The sequence below is a fragment of the Amborella trichopoda genome, chromosome 3 (assembly GCF_054954075.1).
Source record: "Amborella trichopoda isolate Santa Cruz 75 chromosome 3, AtrichopodaSantaCruz75HAP2 v2.0, whole genome shotgun sequence".
NCBI lineage: Eukaryota > Viridiplantae > Streptophyta > Magnoliopsida > Amborellales > Amborellaceae > Amborella > Amborella trichopoda.
Window position 1 is genome coordinate 40,080,474 of NC_142338.1, and position 24,446 is coordinate 40,104,919.

The following is a 24,446-nucleotide window of genomic DNA, read 5'->3' on the forward strand; positions in this document are numbered from 1 at the left end:
CTAGTTTCTTGACTTGGTTTCAATCAACGGATGATGGGTCCAGGAAAATCTTAACTTCAGATTGTGAATTCCAAAGATTTGACGAGGTGAGAGATTTGAAGAGAAAGCCTTTATTAGGTTGAGTGACATGAATGTTGTTTTCAGACTATAGTGTCCAAAGTTTTGGGTTTCTAGAGCCAATAGAAACTTAGGAGAAAATCCCAAATCTCTATGTTTTTCAATGATTGATTTGAGAGCAACCCAAATCTCGATCAAGTTGAGCCATTGAGGAGCATGATTATCTAAGCCCTTTATGTAGAGTTGGAGTCTTTTGTTTTTATCTACTATGAGCAGTGTTTCAAAAAGCGCTAGGCGGCACCTAGGCGGTCGGGGGGGTCTTGGCCACCCAGCGCCTAGGCGGGCGACCAGAACCTGGGCTGGCCAGTAGAAATTTTTTTGTGGTTTTTCTCTCTCTGTAATAGGCTCTAATGGTTTTTAGGTTTCAAGTGAACCTAAAACCCACAATTTTACCACTTTAGTATTAAAACAATAACCCAAAAATGCCCTCAACGAGGGGCATTTCCACCCCTGGGCTGGGCGCAGGCCCTGTGCAGCCACCCTGGAGGGCGCCTCGGTAGGTTCAGGTGGACGCCTAGCCGGGCGCCAAGGGATATTCGCCTAATTTGGCCGACTAGGGCAGGGCGATGCGCCCAGGCCTTCTGGACCGCCTAAGCGGCCGCCCTAGCGCTGGGCGGTCCGCTTTTTAAAACACTGGCTATGAGAGAAAGAGTAGGTTTTTTCGATAGAGAGAGTGAGTTAAGAGGAGGAGGAGAACTAGAGAGAAGTTTCAGTTAGCTTTCTTGTAGATGTGGGGTTTCAAGCAATTTACTCTCTAAAAGCATGGTTTGGTTTAAAGATTTAATTATAAAGCCATGTGTGGGGTTTGTTGAGAAGAAAGAAGTTGTGGTTTTGTTGTTTGCATCATAAGGGTTGGGGGTTTTGTGTAGATTGTTACAAGTTAGGGGTTAGATGTAAATTTCCCTTCAAAGAAATGCTAGTTTGGTGTACTCCCCACACAATGTATTCACATACATTGTCCGGATCTTCCTACTTGTATCAATTTTTTCAGCCATTTGCTTCTTCAATTTTCCATTCTTTCGTAACACAGCCTTGGGGTTTGCGTTAATGTAAAAATCCACCGTTACCTTATTATGAGGTCTCTTATTCCCAAACTATCTTCGCCTACTCCCTTGGAAGAACCTTCATCAATCACTCCATCATAATCTTCTTCCCCATAATCTTCTTCCCCAATCACATTAACCTCACCTCTAATCTTCACTAACCATGCTGCCTATATCGTCATTTTTCTTCTTTCTAAACTCCAAGCAGGTCTGACTCTCTCTTATCTCAACATCCTCACATGCAACAACAACTCGGTAGGTGCTTCATTATCATAGCCTTTTTGCAATTAATCGGGGTCGGCTACATGAATCCTGGTCCGTCATTCTACTCTATTAAAGGCCATAGACTTAGTGAGGCCAAAAGTCCCCATATCTTTTCGAACTCCTTCCAACCACATCCTTTTGGGCCTACCCTTTACCATTTTCAATCCTTCCAATTGAACTAATTCACACCTTCTAATCGATGTTGTACTGGCTCGGTGCCACGCATGGCCAGCCCACCTAAGTCTGCTCTCTCATCTTATTGTCTATTGGTGCCACACCTAAATTTTCCCTAAGGGTCGAATTCTATCCCTTCTTTTCTTACTACTCATCTATCTCAACATCCTCATCTCTGCTGCACTCATTCTATGGGTATATTGTTTTTTGTCTACCCAACATTCCGCCCCATGAAGCAAAGCTGGTCTCACAACTGTCCTATAGAACTTGTCCTTCAGCTTCATTGGTATGTAGTGAACACATAAAATTCTAGTTGCACATCTCCACTTCACCCACCCAACTCTAATTTTGTATGTGGCATCTTCCTCAATCTCTCCATTTTCCTGGATTATCGACCCAAGATATCGAAAGTGCAATCTTTTTTGTAGTTCTTGGCCATCAATCTTAACTACTTCCTCGTCTCTACTCCTATTATTACTAAACTTGCATTCCATATTTTGTCTTAGTCTGGCTAATTTTAAAGCATTGGTATCCTAGAGTTCTAACTTTGTGTTGACGTTGTTTCGGGTCTCATCAATCAAAATCATGTCATCAGCGAACAACATGCACTACGGCACCTCATCCTGTAGGTGCCTAGCTAAGTCGTCCATAACTAAGACAAAGAGGTACGGGCTCAATGCTGACCCTTGATGTATACCTATTGTCACTAAAAACTCACTCGTCTCTCCACTAGTTGTTGGTACACTAGTTAGCGCTCCATCATACATATCTCTCGCAAAGTCGGTGTAGGGTCTGGTGACTCCTTTCTTTTCCAACACCTGCCAAATCAAATCTCATGGTACTCTATCATAAGCTCGGTAGGTGCTTATTAAATCTAAACATGCCCCCGTGTGTAGTTTTCTTTTAGCAAAAACTACAACAAACTTGATTCTATCTTTTGGAAATGAAAAATAACCATATTTTCGTCTTGGATCCCCTTGTAAGTTTGATCCTTTAGAAGTCATTATCAAAAAATCGAAAGGCCCTAAAAGTCCTTGCAAAAACGCACATCGATAAATTACAAAATCTGATTGACTGAGCTAATTGTCAAGTGGCTCATAAGCTCCTTTCTCCTCCTTGAAGTTACAAATCCCAATTCGATCACTTCAAATTGAATCCAAATCTTTAGAAATAATTTCTTGTCAATCGCAAAAATCTTCACAAAATTCTAGGTTATTTAAGTGTTAGGGAGTAAAAAAGAAGGGAATTAAATAAATGTCCTTAATAGGGTATTTTCCATCCTCGTGTAAGAGCAAATCTGTGGCTGGTGCTAGGTGGTGTCTAGCCCTCCTAGGACAAGCCACCTTGTCCTAGGTGAGGTGGCTAGACCTCTAGCCGATGCCTAGGTTGGCCATGCATCTGCTTCTGAAACATTGAGAGAGACAAAATTGATTGTTTGCTCAATGCTTCTCAGATCAAACCAACATATGATCAATTTTAATTGTGTTTACTTCAACTGAATCATAGTTGTTGGAATCTCCCAACCTTTGTGGTGATTCGGCTTTAGAGTCTCGCTTTGACGCTCTAAAAAAGGGATCATCCAGGGATTTCAATTTTAAAATTTTGGGATCTTGATCCCACTGTGAGGGAGCTCGATCCCCACCTTTAAGACCAAAATAGCAGCTTGCAATGCAACTATATTTTTAATATAGTTACATTGCTTGTTGGCTATAAATAAAGAGGTCACTACTTTAAAGAGTACATATCATCATCATCATCATCCGAGTCTTACCCCAACTATTTGGGGTCGGCTGCACAAATCATGTTCTACCATTCCACTCTATCAAGGGCTATACTTCAGTTAGATCACAAGTCACTATATCTTTTCTTACTACTTCAATTCATGTCTTTAAGGATTTCCCCTTGCCCTTTTAGGGCCTTCCACTTAAACCAAATCACCCCTCCTATTTGGTGTTGTTCTAAGTCGATGCTGCGTATGACTAAACCATCTAAGTCTATTTTTCCTCATTTTATTGCCTATTGAAGCTACCCTTAAGTCCCCTCCCATTCTATAAAGCATGGCTAATCTTACAGCAGTCCTATAGAACTTCTTATTTAGTTTCATTGGTATTCAACGATCACATAAGACTTCGGAGGCACATCTCCACTTTGTCCACCTAGCTCTAATTCTATGATGAACATCTTCCGACATCTCTCATTTCTCATGGATTATCGACCCAAGATGTCAAAAATAATATCTTTAGGTACTTCTTGGCCATCAATCTTATCTAATTCGTTACTTTTGCTTGTATTACTATTAAAAATGCATTCCATATATTTTGTCTTAGTCTGACTAGTTTTAAAACCTTTAGATTCTAAAGCATCCCTCCAAAGTTCTAACTTTCAGACTAAGCCATCTTTAGTTGTATCAATCAAAACTATATCATCTTAAAACAACATACACTATGAGATCTCATATAGTAAATACCTAGTTAACTGGTCCATAACTAAGGCAAAGAGATATGGGCTCAACGTAATGTAGGCTTAAAGAGTATATATAGTTCTACATTATATATACTCTTTAAAGTTGGAAACAAGATCTCCAAGATCTCCGAAAAGGTTGGGATTGAGATCTCTTAACATTTGGAGATATCGATCCCTTATATGTATGCATTGTGTGGATGGTGATCCCAAACCGAGGGATGTCCTAGCCTTTCACATTCCTGTGCTCTTAACCCCCACTATAGATCTTGCTCCGATCCTAATAACTATGCAGTGAGCTGTCAATTGCCCAATTAGAAAGCCAAAAACCAAACCAAGTGAATAGTTTGAGGTGTTATCCAAATAGTTAACTCCATCAGTATCAAAGGATTTTTTTCATGAAAATTTGAAACATTTGGTGGCTTGCTACACCGTTTTCTATTTGTCACAAATTAGTATTTGCTTCATGCAGCTGTCCTTAACCAGTGGTTAACTGCAAATAGTATCTGCCACCTTACACCACCTTTGATAATTGATTAGAATGTATGAGGACCTGCCTTGTATGCCAGCAGGACAAGGTCGAGCGAGCAAAGCCTGTTGGATTGCTCGAACCTCAAGATAGGCAATGGGCAAGCATATCCTTGGACTGAATTTATAGCTTGCCAAAGGTGGGGGAGTTAGGGTCCGGTTGTGGTGGACAGGTTCTCAAAGTACGCTACCTTCATCCCCGCACCATTGAATTGCACAGCTTCAGAGGCAGCCCGGCTCTTTGTAAAGCACGTGGTTCAGTATTTGGGGATACCCCAAATGATCGTAAGCGACCGAGACCCAAGGTTCACAGGAAGATTCCGGACAGAAGTATTCAAACTCTTGGGGTCAAAGCTGAACTTCTCCACAGCCCTTCATTCGCAGACAGATGATGGCCAAACAGAGAGGATTAATGCGTAGCTGGAGGAGTACCTCTCGGCACTTTGTGAGTGCCAACCAAAGGAATTGGGTGCAGCCGCTGGACGTAGCAAAATTTAGCTAGAACTTGCAAGCAAAAGAGCTCTGCATCCAAGCGAGCGATGAAGCGATACTGAAGCCTTATCTCGAGTTAGCGATATGCAAGCAACCTTTGGCTCGGTTGTGGCCGGCTACACGGAAAGGAGTCCCTCTGCTTACAAGTAAGGATTGGCAGCAGCAAACTGAAATTGCTAAGGCTTACTTGGAAATGGCTGCAAAGAGGAAGAAAAAGTCGGCAGATAAGGAAAGAAGGCCCGCTTGAAGGTGGGAGACCTGGTGCTGGTTAAACTTCAGCCCAACCAGCTGAGGGTCTATTGGAAGGTGCACAAGGGGCTCATACGGAAGTATGACGGCCTCCAAACATCATAACCTCATTTGAGAAAGAGGTCGAATGCTTCTTGGCTGATCGAGTAAGCAGCAGTCGAGGCGTGGCTAAGCATAAAAAAGACTTAGTCAAGTGGAAGGGACTACCAGAGAGAAAGACTAGCTGGCAACTCTTTGGCAATTTAAGGATCAAGTCAAAGAGTACTTGCGCGGAAGGTTGACGAGGGCGTCGACTCGGGGGACGATTGTGACTTACTTAGCCAGTCCTGGGCAAGTCTTTTAGCATACACTTGTTCTAGATTGCCTTGTGCCTTTGAGAAGGCCCGGATTGTAAATACTAATAGATAGAGTGTAGAAGGTTCTAGAGAAGCCTTTCAAGGCCTAGATGCCTCTTGAACCGGCTAGACATGTGGGAAATGTGAGGGAACCCGCCGGAAGGCTCTAGAAGCCCAGAAAGCTCTAGAAGAGAGAGGCCTAACAATCAAACAAATAGGAGGGGACCCAAGTATCGAATCCCAAGATACGACATGCCTAGACCACGCCCCAACGCATGCTATCGGCTCCAAATTGACGGCCTTCATCTGGCTTGAGTCTAAGTCCCTGCTAGCCGCTCCGCTATTCAATCAGGAGTTCTGGATCAGGTCTGCACTGAGATGGTAGGGACATTCTAACACTCAATCAGCTTCAAAGCCAGGGAAGGTTATAAGGCCTAGGGAAATCTACGGATGTGGTGCGGTATCCCCCTACCTAATGTCCTCTTTCATTAGGGTATCACGTCTTCTAAACTCTTTTGTTTAGAAGCGAAACTACAAATAGATTTATGTTCCTTAACTAGCGAAGCTCTATCTCTATCTAAGCGAAGCTAATACAGCTTACTAAGCTCTAAGCGGCTTAGCTTTCATTAAGTAATGAAAGCTTTGCTTTATTTCATTACCTTACTCTATGAAAGCGAAGCGGCAACGCTCTATCTAAGCGAAGCGGTAACTTACTGTGTACTAAGCTGCGAAGCTAAGAAGCTCTATCTATCTAAGCGGCTTTGCTTCACTTACTAAGTAAGCTAACTAAGCTGCAACCTAAGCTCTAAGCGGCTTAGCTTACGAAGGAAGGCTATAAAGGTTCGGGAATTGGTCTTTGCGGTTGGTGAACTCACTCGAGGATCAGGGATAGCAGCTACTACCTGAACCCAGCTTATAGATTCATGCTATAAGGGAATCGGTCTTAAACTGCTACCTACTGGCTTGGCTCAGCCTTAGCTACTCCTTTCAAGCCAGGGAGCTCACTCGGAAGGCAAGGGAAGCTCAGTCAGCAAGAGCAAGGTCGAGAGAGGTAGCTCACTCACTCGTCCGCGGAAGAGTAGCTCTTCGGGTCGGGCGAAACTCAACAGAAGCCGAAGAGGAGTAGTCACTAAGGTTGAAGCTGGTCGAGTGACAACATAGCCCCAGCGAAGCGAAGTGCGTAAGCACTGAGTGAGCCAAAGAGCGACGTAGTCATAGTGTACAGCGTAATAGCCTATGGCCTCCGGTAAACAAGCCAAAGAGTAAGATTCGCATCCCGGACTCTCTAAACCTGAATTCACAACGCCTCCTTCCTCTAAAGGGCTATCTTTTTGACTCCATGACTAAGAGAAAGATCCGCCAGTAGAACTCTCCTGATACAACCAAGCAAGCTGAGTCTATTGAGCCGTCGAAAGCCCATAGATCAACGTACGGAACGTTTATAGCCTTCGTTGACTTTCTAAGGCGCTAAGCGCTAAGCTCCCTCTTGAATGCTAAGTCTCGCACGCATGTCAATGTCCATACAACGACTTTCTTGCTCAAAGCCGTTTACCCAAGCTAAGCCGTAAGGTAAGTGAGCTTTTAGCTTAGTTATAGCTTAGTGTGACGTGCCGCTTCTTCCCAGTCGAGAGATGTCCCGACACCTTTCATAGTATTGAAGCGGGCCATAGAGACCACTCTGTCCTTACCGAAATAATAAAAGAAGTAGCGCATGCAAATCTGTGTATGGATGGGGAAGGAAGGATTAGACACTCACGCAGGCAGGGAAACTCTAGCTTGCTGATCGGGCAAAGATAGAGATGAGAAACTACCGAAGCGGTGCTATTAGCTTCGGGAGCTTGCTGCTTAACTTTCTTTCAAAACCTTACTGAGCTTTATGAAAGCGAAGCGGCTTTGCTCGTTGCCAGTTTAGGCGCAAAGAAGCCCCAGCGAGTTCAGTCGTTAGCGCGTCAGCAAACTACAGCTCGAAAGCAAGAAACAAGGGCTAGCCTAGCGCTAGCGTTAGCGTTAGCGCATCCATTTTCTTGCTGGAGTGCGCCCAGCAAGAAAACGTATGCGCTACAGCGCAACAGCTTTCGCACTAGCGCGCAGCAAGAAAACGGATGCGCTACCGTTTGAAGCAGGGGCTGGCAGAGAACAAGGATAGTACTCGCTCGATTCAACTTGAGTAAGTCAAGATCCGGTGGTGGGGTCGGAAAAAGATGGTGATTGGCATGAAAGATTTCCGGAAGCACTATGGGTTTACCGAACGACATACAGAACTCCAACTCAATGTATTCCATACTCACTAGTGTTTGGCCGCCGTTTCAGACGCCGAAACGACAAATCCACTTTTTACTGAACCGACAGTAATAGCTCCTCTTTATACTGCTTGCCATTTCGAAGTCGTCTCAGAACATGGTCACGATTTGGTTGGTTACCAGTCTAGTCTGTCTCCGAGACTATGACTTAATCGCTAGGCATGACTTGCTACTAAAGTAGAGTTAGAATCCTGAGCTCTTTCATCCGAGGGTGACGCATAAAGAGCAAGAGGCACCCAAAGAAAGCCAAAAAATCATTTCTTTAAGGAATTTTCTTCTTTTTCAACAGACGATTCTCCACCAGACCGCCTACATATTCTTGTCCTACATATGACTCTCCGACATATGATTCGCCAATGGGTAATTCTACTTAATTAGAATCTAGGGCATATTTCCTAGAAAGAAAGGCCTTTGCTCCGCGAACTGAGTTAGAAGTCAGTCTTCTATTCATATGAATTCTAATTCGATTCATAGGAACAAGCTTCATGCAAAGACTGTGGAAAGTCGTTTTGAAAAATCCCATGTTTTGCCCTAAGCAATAGCAATTGCACGAGGCAAAGGCTGTTTTCGCATTCCGTTAAAGGAGCCGACGGTCTTTTCGCTTGAAGAGACAAGCCCCAGATTGATTTGATGAGCTCTCATCGGAGGCTACTCTTGGCCTCCCCTTTCTTCTATACCTGAAGAAGGCCATGCATCCGCCAACCTGAGAATGGAAGTGTCGACCGCATGTACAAAGAGCCGAACAAGCATGCTAGGACGGAAAATACTAGAGTGCACTCAGAAAAGTTGTCCCGGGCTAAGACTGTGGCGTGCACCAAAACCATATAGTGCGAGCAGTCGGAGAAGAGAATTTCGCCGAATAAGCATAGAGAAAAAGCATGGATAAATCAAAATATTGCTCATGACCCGAACTGGCTCTTAGAGAATCGTGAGGCCGGCTTAGAGCAATGTATTTTTCTTTTTAGCCTTCGACTCTCTGTGGCTCCCATGCATGCAACTCGCACAGCTTTTGCATGGTGCCGGAACAACCCTCATTCACCTCCCCCCAGACAAGCGTTCTATCTAATTTTAGTCTGAAAATAGGAGAGGTTTCATCAAGCGTGATGGTCATCTTCTCGGGAGGACGAGTTCGTCTAAGTCCTTTCCATTTGCCACTTCAAGCACCGCGCCGGCCAATGAAGGTAAATCTCGACAACCTGTCGCAGACCTAGCTTGCCTAAAGCTTCTTTATGGTTTTTATTTCAAGCTAGCTGCCCATGCCTTAAGCCATGAAGGGCATAAAGTAGTCCGGCGGAATGAGAAACTTGGTCTATCGATCGCCACAAAAAAAAGGTTTTTTTAGGGAAAGGCTTTCGAAAGGAAACCGAACCCGTCTCCAATTTATCCTAACATACATATCATGATTAACCAGATCGTGTTTGAATAGACAAAAGTCTTTATTTCATATGTTGACTTGGAACCGGTCTGGGGCTTTCTCGCTTTTGCTATCAAAGACCACCCTGTGGATCTCTGGTTCCGAGACCGGGAGGAACGAACAGGCTCTGTTTATGACCTTTGTAATGCCAAAACAAAACTAGTCCAAATCACAATCATTTCCTTCAAGTCCGAAAGTTGTCATTAGTTCACCCGCCAAAAACAGATTTGAAAAATACCCCTAATACGTTCACCACCTATTTTCCACCCTATTATCTCACTGAAGTCATTGTTCGGAATCAGTACCTAAAAGTAACCGCCAGTCTAAACTGTTACCCGATGTACACATCCTACCTAAACAGTAACCCCTTTCTCCCCAAAATGGATGTAAAACTTGTACAGCCCATTCACTGATGTCCACTAGATGTACAACTCGTTGATTCTCGTGCTATGTGTACTACTCGTGTATTCTATTCCCTCGGTCATGTTCACCTTCCTTCAGTGTACAACTAGTTTACCACAGCCTACCAGTGGACAGATTGTTATCGCGTTCAAACTGACCGGCTAACCCAACGACAAAAATCCCCTTTGCAAATACTAAAAAAATACCAATCTCCTACATGATGGATGGCAAAAACCCCTGTGACCACATCTAAACCAGATAAGACTTAGATCCCCACTCCTGATAAACAGCCCGAAGAGAGCACTACCAATTACTTTTTGGAAGAATTCTCCACCCTAGGGACATTCTTCAATTCAACCAACACCCGCCTCAGAGGAACGTAACTATACAAATGCAAGGAAAGCACCATTCCTATGAGTACCTTTGTCCAGAAGAAGAACCGAACAGAGCAACAGTTCTTTGTCACATTCAAAGGAAGCATAAACAGCCTACATTTGAAGGACCGACGCGACATGCAACTGTCACGAGAAATTTTGATTGCTACTGCCCAAACTCACAGGTTACAATGTTCCCTGCTACCCTAAGTGACATCGCGAACGACTAGTTTATGAATCTAAAAGATCAGCACATAAGCGAATGGGCATCCATTGTGTTTTTATTTTATTTTACAAACAATTCCTCTGAGAGACAACGGCGAAGTCATTGACCAAATCTGTCACTTTCAACATAATCATGATACGTTCGTATGTATAAGTGATTATTCAAAGTCATTCTCTCCACCTAGAGGGACAATTCTATGAATGGGGGGTAATTACACAGCTTTACGGCTGCTCGCCTGCTCCCCGCTATGAGCGGGTCGAAGTTTGAGCATGCACCGCCCGGTCCCCCCATTGCTCCGAGCTGCCGGAACGAGACTCAAAAGAAAATCCGGTGAGAAGATATAGGAGAAAGCTAGTTGTCCCGACTCCCATATTAGCAAGATGGTGAACATTTAGTCTTCCTCCTACCTTTTCATAGAGAGAGAATAACCAACTGGAAGTTGTTGATTTGACAGATAGTGCCCGGTGATGTTCATAAAAGATCCCTTTCAGTGAAATGGCGTCGATCAACTCATCTTTGGTCCTGAGGATGCCAATGGAGATAGTGTTGCCAAGTGCACGATTTGTGTTCCTCCTGAAACGAATATGAATTTGATGTCATAGCCCCCCTTGGAATGAGAAGGTCAGTCCACCAAACGAAACAGTGGCCCGGCCCATGTACCAATCAATGGGAGATAGCTACTGTAGCTCTGCTATACATAGCTCGCTGGCAAGACATTGCTAGCTCGGCTCTCTCCGAGACCCTTTCCTTTAGGCTACGGGGAATCTGATTTGCCGCTTTACCCCTTTCTGCTCTCGAATAGTATGGTACTTAAGGTTAAGGTCCTCGAGCACGAATCAAGTGACTTGGTGAACGGCTGTTCTACTGTACAGTAGGTGGGGGCTAGGTATGATATGACCCTTCTTTCCAAGAAGGAGCTCTTTAGGTTGAAGCTCGCTCGCGAGCAGTGAGATATTTCCCCCGCTTCTTCGCTACTGAAAGGGCTCAACTGTTATTAGAAATTCTATATACTTTCTAAAGTAGTGAATTCTTCATTCATTTCTATATGTCGATGTCATTGTTAAAAAACCACATCTTCTTCATCCTTACAAACAAGGGAGGTTTGTGTTTGATTGTTAGTGATCTAGCAGGATAGGTGTGTCTTACATACAGAACGGACACTCCGGATTTGATGCTGAGTCCCAGGGCTGGTTCAGTTCGGCTGCCATGTTACTTGGCTTGCTAAGAGAGTGTAGCCATAGCGAAGGGCCTCGATCTCGGGGCTGGAAAGCTGCTTTGCTCTGCAAGGCGAAGCAGCGAAGCAAAGTGCATAAGCACTGAGCGAGCCATGAGCAAAGCAAGGGCTGTCGGCTTTCTTTGGTTCAAGAGTGTAAGCCGGCTCTCTCATCCTATGATGGAGGAGCGTCGCAGCCGGCATGGCATGATAGAGGCGGTTAGAGCAACGCAACGCTCATAAGTAATAAAGGAATGATGCCAGTCAGCATATGGGGGAAATGACAAAATCGAAGGGAAGGGACGGGGGAGAATTCGAATCTAAGAATAGCTCGACTATTGCTATTAGTAGGCAAAGCCCTCCCCTGGCATGCATCAAGTTGTTTTGCGAGAGCCGGTGAGGTATAGAGAAAAAGGCTTCCTACGCCACTACTTGCAACCCTTTGGCTGGACTGCTACACTCCCACGCTTTGAGGATTCGTTTCAATATTGAGATGGAGAAAGTAGGGCGCCTCGGTTTATTCTACGAGCTGAGAAGATTAGGCCTTGGTGGCTTTAAGCTTGTGATCTTGTTGAGAAAGGCCAATGAACACAGAGAGCTTTCGTTCGGTTGCTCGCGTCTCATTTGGCCCTTCTTGTCTCGGTAGTTCCATTTGCCCATGAAGGTAAATAATACATATACATCACGTTCATCTTCTTCAATATGTTCACTTTGGTTGGGAGGCCTTTGCGCACTCGTTCAAATCGCTAGCGTCCTACTTCCCTTTCTTGTTAGCCTCTTCGTCTAGTTCCCTCTTCTTATTCCATTCCTTTTTCTTCTATGATCTTGCGCGTGCATTTGTAGGCCGGCCTGGTTTGGATCCAAGTGTCTCGCCATTAAGGAGCGTGCTAGTTCTCTTGTGAGTTTTCGGTGGGGGACTCTTCGCCTGATTAGTGCTGGTATGTTCCCCACGCCTAGCGTAATATTGGAGGAGCTAGAACTTTGTTTGATCGCCTAGCCCCGAGAATTCTCGGTTAGACGCAGTCATTCCCCTGGTCCTGCCCTTTAGGCGAGGCGGGGCAGGGCGGACAGGCTGTCAAGAACGTGGAGGAGGGAGTAGTTTTTCTAGTATGGGATCGTACGACCGGTTAGATCTAGTACGAATCGTACGACCAACGTCTGGACAATAGGAGTCGGGCGGGGGTTACCTCATCCGGGATCGAGTTGGCCTAGCTTGATGCACCTCCTCCCTTTCAACTACATCTCCTCTTCTAATGTGCATGGGGGGTGGCCCACCGCTTTGCCCCCCCATCGACTCAAATTCCATCTCTCGCATCTCTCTCTTGTGAGGTGTGAACCTTTCCTATCTCCTATCTTTGTGAGGCGTGCCCTGCCCTATAGATGAGTTCAGATATAAATATATCTGTTAATGTGTGTTTTCTTTAGCGGGTGTTTGTTAAGCCCTAATGAATCGCATAGGAAGGAGATTTCTTTACCTCCATGAAAGGGAAAGGCAGTTTCGCCTCGCCTGTCGACAACAGAGCTCGGCAGTTGTTGGTTGCGGTTCCTACTCGTCTTGTATTGCAATCGAATATATCAAAGCATTCGTATCCATCCGGTTGCTCTGGATCCTGACCTGCTGTATCTGGTGCTTGTACTGGTTCGAAACTGGGCGAAGGGATGCTTAGCGAGGTGCTTTCAATAGGAAAAAAGAGAAACAGAATTGGTTGTTCCATCAACGACATGAACGAGTCCACCTTGCTAGATCTGCTTCTGGGTTTCGATCTGGAACAGGGAAATTAGTCTTTGTTGTCGTTGGTGCCGGATCGATAGAAACAACTCCCTTGACCCTTACTTCAATATATTCGGGATCAACAGCTAATAAAGCAGGTTTTTAGTAGCTGGGTATAAGCCTGGACTGGACGGACCAACCAGGTCGCGGATGCCTTAAGTAAGTTGGATAGGAAGGCAAAGCTGGTGTAAATTCAATGTGAGGAAGTGGCAGCCACCAACAAGCAAGGTCTCGAGTACCCTACCGCATCGTATTCGAGATGGGGGACCCGCGGGGAGCCTTTTGCACCAAGCTATAGAATGCAAGCAAAAATCGGCTTGGATCAAGGATGGAGGGAAGACTTTTCGTGCCTAAGTTTGGAGATTTTAGAAAGAAACTCTTTCAGGATTGCCACGACACTCTATGGGCCGGTCACCCAGGAACGCATCGCAGGCCCTGTTTTTGGGGGCTACTATTGGCCAGGCCAAGGATGATGGACGATGTCGAAGAGTATGTTCTCTCAAATGGGAGTAAGAAACCGCCCGAAGCATGTTCAATTGGAAAGTCTATCGCCAGCTGCATCTCCCACCCCCAAAAACTTATAGGCCTAGACGCCCTATCTTCTCGATCCAACATGCCGGCCCACGGCCACCTATCAAATGAATGGGACGATCATCTGAACAACTTCTCAATACGACTCCTTCCGGGAGTAAGAGATTTGATTCTCGGCATACTAATGGTTTGGATTAGATGGCCCCATATCTCTTTCTGTCCCTACCCGCTTGTGGAAGTGGACGGTGACTTACTAATCTAAAGGGGAAGGAATTTCTCTCATTACAGCCCCCCGGCTGAGATAGATAAAGGCAGCCAGATAGGGAACCATTCCTTCATGCGCACTACCCGACTAACTTCTTTCTGATTCCAAAAGCCCCCCCCCCCCTCCCCCCCCCCCCACTAACTTATAGGCTTATCAATTTTGAAAAGAAGGAAGGTTTTACCTCTCAAATCCCCTCTGATGTGTTAGAACAATTTGCTCAATTCTATCTCTCTAAGAAGAAGGATAGTCCCAAGGAACCAGATTCTCATTCTCACCACTCAGCATGCACAGCGGGTATCACTTCCACTTCTCGTCCATCATCTTCGTGGGTGATTGACTCTGTAGCCTCCCATCACATGACGGGCTCTTCCTCGGACTTCCATTCTCTTGGCAAGTTTTCTGGCCATAGTTTTCGGTAGGAACGGCTAATGGAGCTTCAATTCCTATTCAAGGAGTTGGTTCTATTTCCTTTCCCTCTATCTCTCTTCCAAGTGTTTTTCATGTTCCCGGTCTTGACAAGAACCTTTTTTCAATTAATCAACTGTGTAAGTCTCTTTCGTCAGCCTTTCTAAACTAAATTAGGTATGTTTCTCATTTACTCTACTGTTTCACAAATACATCCGAGCATAAATTCTTCCTCTTACCACAAGTGTTGTTATTGTGATAAATACAATCTATGTACAAACGAACATATATGGACAAGAAATCACCATGATTGAATCATTCACAGTACGTTAGCGTTACAAAACAAAGGAAAGGGTCAAATCCAAAATCAGAACTTTTGTAGATCCAGGTAATATTTTGTAATATTTAGTTCAGTTACTTTCATTGATATAGGTTTAGGTGCTCTAATACAATGATGCAATTCGTAGGGTATGGTCGGGATAGCTCAGCTGGTAGAGCAGAGGACTGCAAATCCTCGTGTCACCAGTTCAAATCTGGTGCCTGGCATGTGGTTAATGTATTGAAGAGATACTATATATACATATACAAATTAATCGATATGGAGGGATACATATTTGTTAATAGTCTAGATCATGATACGTAGTTCTCCATCTAGGTGTATATATATATAAACTCCGATCCTTGTAGATCGGTGAAGAATTCAATTAAGAAGAGAATTCAATTATGTTCTTTCTTCTTTCTTTTTTGTTTGTCCATACCGTCGTTCTTCTCGCTCCAAAAGAATGTTAATACTCCATACATATCCGGGCCAAAAGACGCATAAGTCTAGTCTGTCTAGATAGTTTGTCTAGAAGGGTTGAAGGGTAAGAATAGACAGGAATTCTTTTTTTGAAAGAAGTACAAATCTGATCCCTTTTCATTTCTTTTCTTCATTTTATATTTTCATATTCCTTCGCTCTATCCTCCATTGCTTTCTAGGGCCCATCTAATGCGATGGGCACAATAAATAGTCATTATACATAAAAAGAACTCTTTTGATTCATCCTATCGGCTCTGCTCCTCCCAAATAGATATCTTCCAGATAGAATAGAGGAAGAGAAATGAAGCTTTTTTTATCCCATCATGATACGAATGAGAAGAGAGCCCAATCATTCTGTTTCATCTAGAACGTAAACATTTTTTTTAATATCTGGGTCGTAGAAGCAGATATTAGTTTTTTATCATTCAATGAGCATCCTGTATCTCATAGAAATTAGGGGCAATATAATCCTTGCGTAGGGGGCCAACCAATCCAACTTTTAGGCATCAAGATACGTTTCAGGCGTGGGTGGTTATCATGAGAGATTCCCAACATATCATAAGATTCCCGTTCTTGAAAATCAGAACTTTTCCAGATCCAGAAAACAGACGGGATTCTAGGATTCCTCCTTTGGGCAAAGACTTTTATACATACCTCTTCTGGTTGATCCACACCATATTGTATTCTCGTAAGATGATACACACTAGCTAATAATCCTTCTGGTGCTACATCATAAGCGCACTGAGAACGTAGGTAATTGTAACCGTAGACATATGAAATGACAGCAATGGAGTAACAATCTTCAGACTTAATTTGTCAAGTTTCTATTAATTGGTAATTGAAGCCCAAATTCATGCTTGACTAGCCAAGCAGATAAACGACCCTGCATCTTCTTGATTTCTTCCACATTTGTATTTGTATGAGTATTTTACATTTACGAGAAAATTTCTAAATATTGATCTACCCTTTTCTTTGTTATTCTGCACAAAAACATTCTAATTCACTTATTCGTGGGAAGATAGTGAACTCTTGTATTTGAAAAGTGTTTCAAAAAGTATCTCTGAAGTAGATGGCGATTGGTAGAGTAACTCTTGATCGTAATTTCCAGTATGAATACTGCGCCCAACCCGAAACTTGTGATTGGTAGTAAAACATCGATCTTCCTGTTGGGACGTGATTCTATCTTCATAGATTCATCGAGAGACCTTCTTACGAAGTTTCGTTATAACGTCTATAATTGCTTCTGGTTTAGGTGGGCAACCCGGAAAATAGACATCCACAAGAATTAACTTATCGACTCCCCGAACGGTACTATAAGAATCGGTACTGAACATTCCTCCTGTAATAGTATAGGCTCCAATAGCAATGACATATTTTGGTTCAAGCATTTGTTCATATAATCTTACTAAAGAATGAGCCATTTTCATTGTCACTGTGTCGGCTGTTAAAAGAAGGTCGGTTTGCCTAAGACTCGATCTTGCTACCAGCCCATAACGATGTCGAATCGCGAGCCAATTAATGAAGCAAATTAAATAAAGCAGCAACTGGTACCATATAGAAGCGGCCATAAACTGATGAGTCTTGACCAATTCGAAAGATCATTCAATGTAGTTGAAATAACTGAATTTGGGGTTGTTCGGTCAAGTAAGGGAAACTCCATAGACTTCATAACTGTCTCAATGGAATCTTTTCCTTCTTTTTTATCGTCTGAATATTAAGGAGCTAAGACCATTCCAATGCTCCTTTTCGCCATGCATAAACTGAACCAACGATTGGGATAAGCACGAAAATTCGAGCTTCTATAAAGACGGATACGCCCAAGGCATCGAAACTCATGGCCCATGAATAAAGAAAAATGGTTTCGACATCAAAAACAAAAAAAACTAGGGCAAACATGTAATAGCGGATTCGGAATTGTATCCAAGCATCCCCCATTGGTTCTATACCTGATTCATAACTAGAGACCTTTTCTGGTCCTTGACTAATATGGGCTACAACTCCATAAATTCGAAATACCAAAATAGGAATAACACTTGTTATCATTAGAAATGCCCAGAAAATATCATATTTGTGAAGTAGAAACATAGATGTACTCCTATGAATGTAAAATATACCGATTCGATTCGAATTGGAACTGTCAATTAACCCATAACTGTCTACTTGAAACAAGAGTTGATTGCGATCGGGCCATATAGATTGTTTCGTTGTTTCGTTGATGTGGGTCGTGTCTCGTTCAAGATTCATCCAACGAAATCCCACTTACCTATTTTTTTTTTTAACTTAATTTTATTTCTTATCAAATTTGAATTCTATTTCTTATTCTATTCATTCCTCTTTCTTTTCTTTTTCTTTCTTTATAGTACTACAAGTTCAGTAGGTTTAGATTCGTTTATAGTTGAGTTCAGTTTTAGTTTAGGTTCATGTTAATTCTGTAAAATAAGGAGTCTTTATGTCTCATTATCGCGGACCTCGTTTCAAAAAAATACGCCGTCTGGGGGCTTTACCGGGACTAACTAGTAAAAGACCTAGATCCAGAAGTGATCTTAGAAACCAATCTTATTCTGGAAAACGATCTCAATATCGTATTCGTTTAGAAGAAAAATAGAAATTGCGTTTTCATTATGGTCTGACGGAGAGACAATTACTTAGATGTGTTCGTATCGCCGGAAAAGCCAAAGGGTCAACAGGACAGGTTTTACTGCAACTACTCGAGATGCGTTTGGATAACATTCTTTTTTGATTGGGTATGGCTTCAACCATTCCTGGAGCCAGACAATTAGTTAACCATAGACATATTCTATTTTAGTTAATGGTCGTCTAGTAGATATACCAAGTTCTCACTGCAAACCCGGAGATATTGTTACCACGAGGGAGAAAAAGATCCACAGCTCTGATTCAAAATCATATGGATTCATCCCCCAACGAGGAGTTTCCAAAACATTGGACTCTTTACTTGTTGCAGTATAAAGGATTAGTAAATCAAATAATAGATAGTAAATATATCAGTTTGAAAATAAATGAATTGTTAGTCGTAGAATATTATTCCTGTCAAACTTCAACCTAAAATAAGAAAGAATTAAGCTTCTGACAATTTTGCCACTTTCTTTTTTATCATATTCACCTATAACACACAATTGGATCACTCATTCCTTGTCCGCTCTTTCCCTTTGTTTCCATTCTATTCCGTACCACAACCAGGCCGCAGTAAAAGTAAGGAATAGAAAATTTCTATATCTATAAAGGAAAGGTATTACTGTTGGAATAATGCTATCGATTGCCATTTGATACATTGTCGTAGGTAACATTGGTAAATTAGGTGAAGGTACGGAAAGAGAGGGATTCGAACCCTCGGCAAACAAAAGCCTACATAGCAGTTCCAATGCTACGCCTTGAACCACTCGGCCATCTCTCCTACAAAATCTTATGATTATGGCCCAAGAACCAAGTGAATTGCGAGTCACTAATGCTATTGCGGTACAAGTCCGACCAATCTATTCCTATTAGTATAGTATTATATATTATTATAAAAGAAAACTTTTCGTCAAGGAAAGATCTTCCCTTCGAGGCTCGAGGGATAAAAAAACCTTTTTTTTTTTTTCCGGTTGGATCAAAAAAACTTCTCGAGCTATCAGAGACAATTCTTTGATTCTTCAACTTCGATGAAATTGAAATAATAATAAGAAAATAAAAAAAGAGTATAATATCTAATTTGATTGAATGAAATTTGAATATTGTTCAATTTGAATATTGAAATTCAATCCAATCTGAGTCAAAGATTTCGTATCTATCCTTGTTCAAAAGAACCAATTTGAGTGAAAGGTCCACCTTTTTTGTTTTATTTCAAAATTTGTTTGTTTTTATGTCATGACATTTCATACTATACAATTCCTTTGTTTGTGGGATAAGTTTCCCCAAGGGGAAATGAGAAGAATTATAAAGTAAAGTGGATTGCTAAATAGGCCTAGATCTCGGATAAATGGCAATTTTCTCGATACGACCTCTTCAATTGTAGCCCATATCTTATTACGAATCATTCCGACGACTTTAGGTGAAAAAGAGGCATTTACCTATTACAAAGATGGTGCGATTTGATTCTTTTTTTACTTACCACTCCCATCCTTACGAGAAATTCCGGATGGAAAGAAAAAAATTGTTGAAAGAAACCCACGCTTGGTGAAGGTGAAGTTCGTAGATAGAACAATACCTTTTGTTGTGTATCCATGATTGATGCAGCCTCAGATGCTTCAATTGTTGATTCTAGTATTGAGCGAAAGGGTACACCTATAGGTTCTCTATTGCAGGTCAATCCAACTGTACTAGTACCAATAGGCGGTATAGGGGAACAAGCACTACACCTAGAAATCAACAACATAAAAACTTTGTTATAAATTATCCCTTTCTTTGATTTGGGGACTAACAAGAATGGTTGGGACAACAAACATCCATCTCGTTCATACTTTGGATACCCGTATAACCATCGAAGATCGTTGAAGTGTCTAATTCCTAGAAATATGGAGCGTTGAGGACAAAGAAATAGTTGGGGGAAGTTACCATTTTTATCTAGGACCAAGACGCTTGGTATTAAGAAATTCAGAAAGGGCCTCTTGCAAGAAGGCTGGCTAGAGATTTCTTGTAAAAACACCAGCCCCTATCAGTTTATAACATAATGAGAATATTTTCATCTTTTTTTTTTCCATAGATTCTTCCTTTTATTACTATGCACAGAAGGGGAGGAGAAGGGGAGGAGCCGTATGAGATGGAAATCTCACGTACGGTTCTGGAACGGAGATCCTTTGAATGGAATGAATGACCGTAACAGATGTCAGCTCAATCTGAAGGAAATTATGCGGAAGCTTGACATAATTCTTATGAAGCTACGCGACCAGAAATTGATCCCCATGATTGAAGTTATATATTATATAATATAGGACTTATCCACAAAAGCAACGGCGAACATACGAAGGCTTTGGAATATTCCTTTCGGGCATTAGAACGAAATCCATTCTTACCACAAGCTTCTAATAATATGGCCGTGATCTGTCATTACGTGCGACTATCTCTACTATAGAATAGAAAGAATAGAAAGATGATAGAATAAGAAAAAGAATCAAAAAGTCAAGAAGGAAAGAAAGAGAAAATCCGCTAGTAAATACTAGAAGGAGAAACAAAACAAAGAAAACAAAAAAGACCTTCTACATATGCATCGTGCAAAGGAACGCTTTTTATCAGCTGTAGCAAAGAAAGACACTTCATAGGAGCCGGGATATTGAGAATGGTTATGGCCTATATACTGATTTCTATGGATAAAAGATCCAATTGATAGAGGAAGCACCGTAAAGATCAATGATTGAGGTTTTGGGCCAATACGATAAGACTTGCTTACTTATGTTAAGATATGAGATATAAAGTTAGGAATCAACTTATGTAATAGAGTTGATCCACTAACGTGCTGAGCAGCGTTGTAGCATCAGATCCCAAAGATAGCAAGTCTTTTATTATCGAGAAAGGCCTTTTTCAAAGATTCTATATGAATTTCTATACGAACGAAAATGAGATAGTTACCTTTCAAAAAATTTTAACGGTAGAGGGAGATGGAGATATCTATGCTTCAGCTTCTCATTCTTCTGAAGGTGGGAGAAGAGAGAAAACTGATTATTTGATTGATGGAAATTTGAGTTTGAAAATCGTGTAATTAACCTCTTCTGGTTATTTGGTTAATTCCGAAAAATGGGATGGATTTACGAGAAATATCATTTTGTTAGATACATTTGATTAAGACGTAATGCCAAAAGAGTTGACTACTGAGCCGTATGAGGTAGGAAACTCTCAAGTACGGTTCTAAGGGAACGAATTGATCCACCTATCCTGACCGGGGAGAACAGGCCATTCGACAGGGAGATTCTGAAATCGCAGAGACTTGGTCCGATCAAGCAGCTGAGTATTGGAAGCAAGCTATAGCGCTTACTCCAGGTATTTAAATTGAAGCACAGAATTGGTTGAAGATCATGAGGCGATTCGAAGAAGAACACACTCTTTTTGAAGTGATTCTCATTGTTTGTTGGATCCATCAAATCGATCGTTACCAAAAGAGTGAATTAAGGAATTTCATTATATGGCACCGTCCGCTGTTCAACAGCGGTGGTGGGGACAGGTAAGACCTGCCCCCGCACATTGACTGAGTGTTAGCAATAGCTCGGTTGATGTGGCCAGAGGGCATTGGAGGTTGGGGTAACCCGATATTCCAATGTAAACCCTTGGTTGATCACTCTAGTTTGGTTGTCTTTGACGCCAACCTGGTGATTAGCTACTTGGTTCATGACCAAGCGCCTGCCTATGGGAGGTCTTCGTGACTTATCGTCTGGGGGAGTGTGACGTAGTGCAAAAGCTAAGACATGAATAGATGGTAGCAATGAACATAATTACTACGCAACTTTTCCGGGTCTTAAGTCTGCAACATGCCACTGGCGGCAGCGGTCAAACCAAAAGTGAATAGATTGCCCATCACCAATAACCCAGCCCCTATGTTCGTTCCTCCATTAAGTGTAAGATCGATTTGATTCGGGGCCAAATAGGTTTCTACACTTTGAGAAGCTTCTAGAATAATGTAGAATTGTATAGAATTATGTGGAATCATGTAGAGACATGTAAAAGGCTCTAGAGTTGTGTAGAGTCATGTAGAACCAGAGAGGGTTCTAGAGTTTTGTAGATACTTAAGAGGCTGTGTAAATATCTTTGATAAACATGTAGAGATAGAACACTCTAGAATAGAACAGTGTAAAGCATTGTACTAGAAGGTTCCTCTCCAGTCTATAAATAGGGGAGACCTCCTCAGTTGTAAGCATCCAAGCTTGAGTTAAGCAATACAAGTTCTCTTATTCCACTCTTGTGCCTTTCCTCTCTCTTGAGTGCTTTCCACTTAGGTGAGTGAGTGTAGCCTTAGTGGGAGATTGCCTTAGTGTGAGGCAAGTGAGCTGGCTCACTTGTGCATTGTGTGTGCTTTGTGCAAGTGCCGCACGGGGAACAAGCTAGGTGAAGTGCTAACCCCGTGACAATTGGTATCACAGCCACGTTCATGAGAGAGACTCATGGCTTCTGAGGTGGTTGATAAACCACTGTCAGGCAAGGAGAAGGATTCCAAGCTCAGGAAGACTCGTGACTCATCCCGAGACCCTTCACGTGAGTTGAGCTTGGAGGCAAGGCTAAGTGCTATGGAGGATCGACTTGGTAAGCTAGAGCTAACTCTTACTGAGTCTTTTGAGAAAGTTAATACTTGCTTCCATGCTTTGAATGATCTTGAGGCAGATATGAAGAGTATGGTGAACGTGCTCAAAGGCGAGATGAAAGGGTTTGTAGGGGCCCTTAAGGCAGAGACCACAGAGAAGGTTGATGCCATGTACGAGGAAATGGAGGATATGCGGACCAAGATTACTATCTTGGAACGTACGGTGGCTATGGCATGGTCAAGGTGCCGGAGCCTAACAGCTACAAGGGAACGCGAGATGCCAAAGAGTTGGAGAACTACTTATGGCAGATGGAGCAAGACTTCCGGGCCTCCAAGATTGATGATGAGGAAGTTAAAGTGAGTACAGCTGCTATGTACCTCACTGATGATGCTATGCTTTGGTGGAGACGACGGTACGGCGATGTCGCCCAAGGCTTGTGCAGCGTCAAGACTTGGGAAGATTTCAAGCGCGAGATCAAGGCCTAGTTCTTCCCCGAGAATGTGGAGTATCTTGCTTGGAAGAAGTTGAAGCACACTGGTTCCATAAAAGATTATATGAACCAATTCACGGCCCTAATGCTCAATATCTCTAGCATGAACGAGAAGAACAAGCTTTACTTCTTCATGGACGGGTTGCAGCCTTGGCCACTGCAGAGAAGCTTGTTGAGTTCACCAAGAAGGCCGAGGGATCGACCAAGGGCAAGACTTCCAAGCCTAACCAAGGAAAAGGTGGAGGAGACGAGCAAAAAGGCCCCAAGCAAGGTGAAAAGAAGGGCAACTTCGATGACAAGAGCGGAGGTAAGCCCTTTTAACGCCGTACTGGTTGTTTTATTTGTGATGGAGATCACAGGGCTGCTGAGTGCCCAAAGAGGAAGGCTCTAAACTCCTTGAAGGTTGATGAGAGTGACCGAGAGGAGGAGCCTAAGATGGATACTCAATGCCATCAAGGCACAGGCATTGGATGTCCAACCAGCTTCCAAGACCACCAAGGAGCTCATGTATGTAGACATACAGCTCAATGGGAGGAGCACCATGCCCATGGTGGACACAGGTGCTACTCACAACTTCATTTCAGGTGATGAGGCCAAGAGGTTAGGCCTACACCTTGAGAAAGACTCGAGTAGGCTGAAGGCTGTCAACTCCGAAGCCAAGCCACTGCTAGGAGTAGCCAAAGCTGTGGAGTTGAAGTTGGGCGGTTGGTCGGGAACCGTCAACTTATCAGCCGTGCCCATGAATGATTTCCGAGTGATATTGGGGATGGACTTCCTTAGAGCAGCTAAGGTTGCCCCTATGCCATATCTTGGGGTAGTGAGCATCATGGACACCAAGACCCCATGTATGGTTACAGCTGCCAAAGGTGAGAAGGGCAAGGTGGGTATGCTATCAGCAATGCAGCTTACCAAGGGTCTCAAGAAGGGGGAGACCACATACCTTGCAGCCTTGAAGGTGAATGAGGAAGGAGATGGTGAGTCACCAATGCCCCTAGAGATTGAGCAAGTCCTCAAGGAGTTTAAGGACGTGATGCTGAATGAGTTGCCCAAACAGCTACCACCTAGGCGAGAGGTGAACCACCAAATCGAGTTGGAGCCTGGTGCCAAGCACCCTGCATTTGCACCCTAAAAGATGTCACCCCCTGAGCTAGAAGAATTGAGGAGGCAGCTCAGAGATTTACTTGATGCGGGGTACATCCAGCCCTTCAAAGCCCCATATGGTGCACCCGTGCTCTTCCAGAAGAAGCACGATGGAAGACTGCGGATGTGCGTCGACTACCGAGCTTTGAACAAGGTGACCATCAAGAACAAGTATCCAATCCCGCTCGTGGCCGACCTCTTTGTTCAGCTGGGAGATGCACGATATTTCAG

The 24,446-nt window shown here is 43.0% G+C and overlaps 1 protein-coding gene and 2 non-coding genes across 5 annotated transcripts in view; 1 reads left to right on the forward strand and 2 right to left on the reverse strand.

Moving 5' to 3' along the window:
* The window catches only part of LOC18422629 (alpha/beta-Hydrolases superfamily protein), a 40,048-nt gene that overhangs the window by 5,234 nt on the left and 10,368 nt on the right, over window positions 1–24,446 (reverse strand). The window lies entirely within an intron of this gene.
* On the forward strand, window positions 15,037–15,109 carry TRNAC-GCA (transfer RNA cysteine (anticodon GCA)). Its single transcript has one exon. It is a non-coding gene; the product is annotated as a tRNA-Cys (tRNA).
* TRNAS-GGA (transfer RNA serine (anticodon GGA)) lies at window positions 18,688–18,774 on the reverse strand. Its single transcript has one exon. It is a non-coding gene; the product is annotated as a tRNA-Ser (tRNA).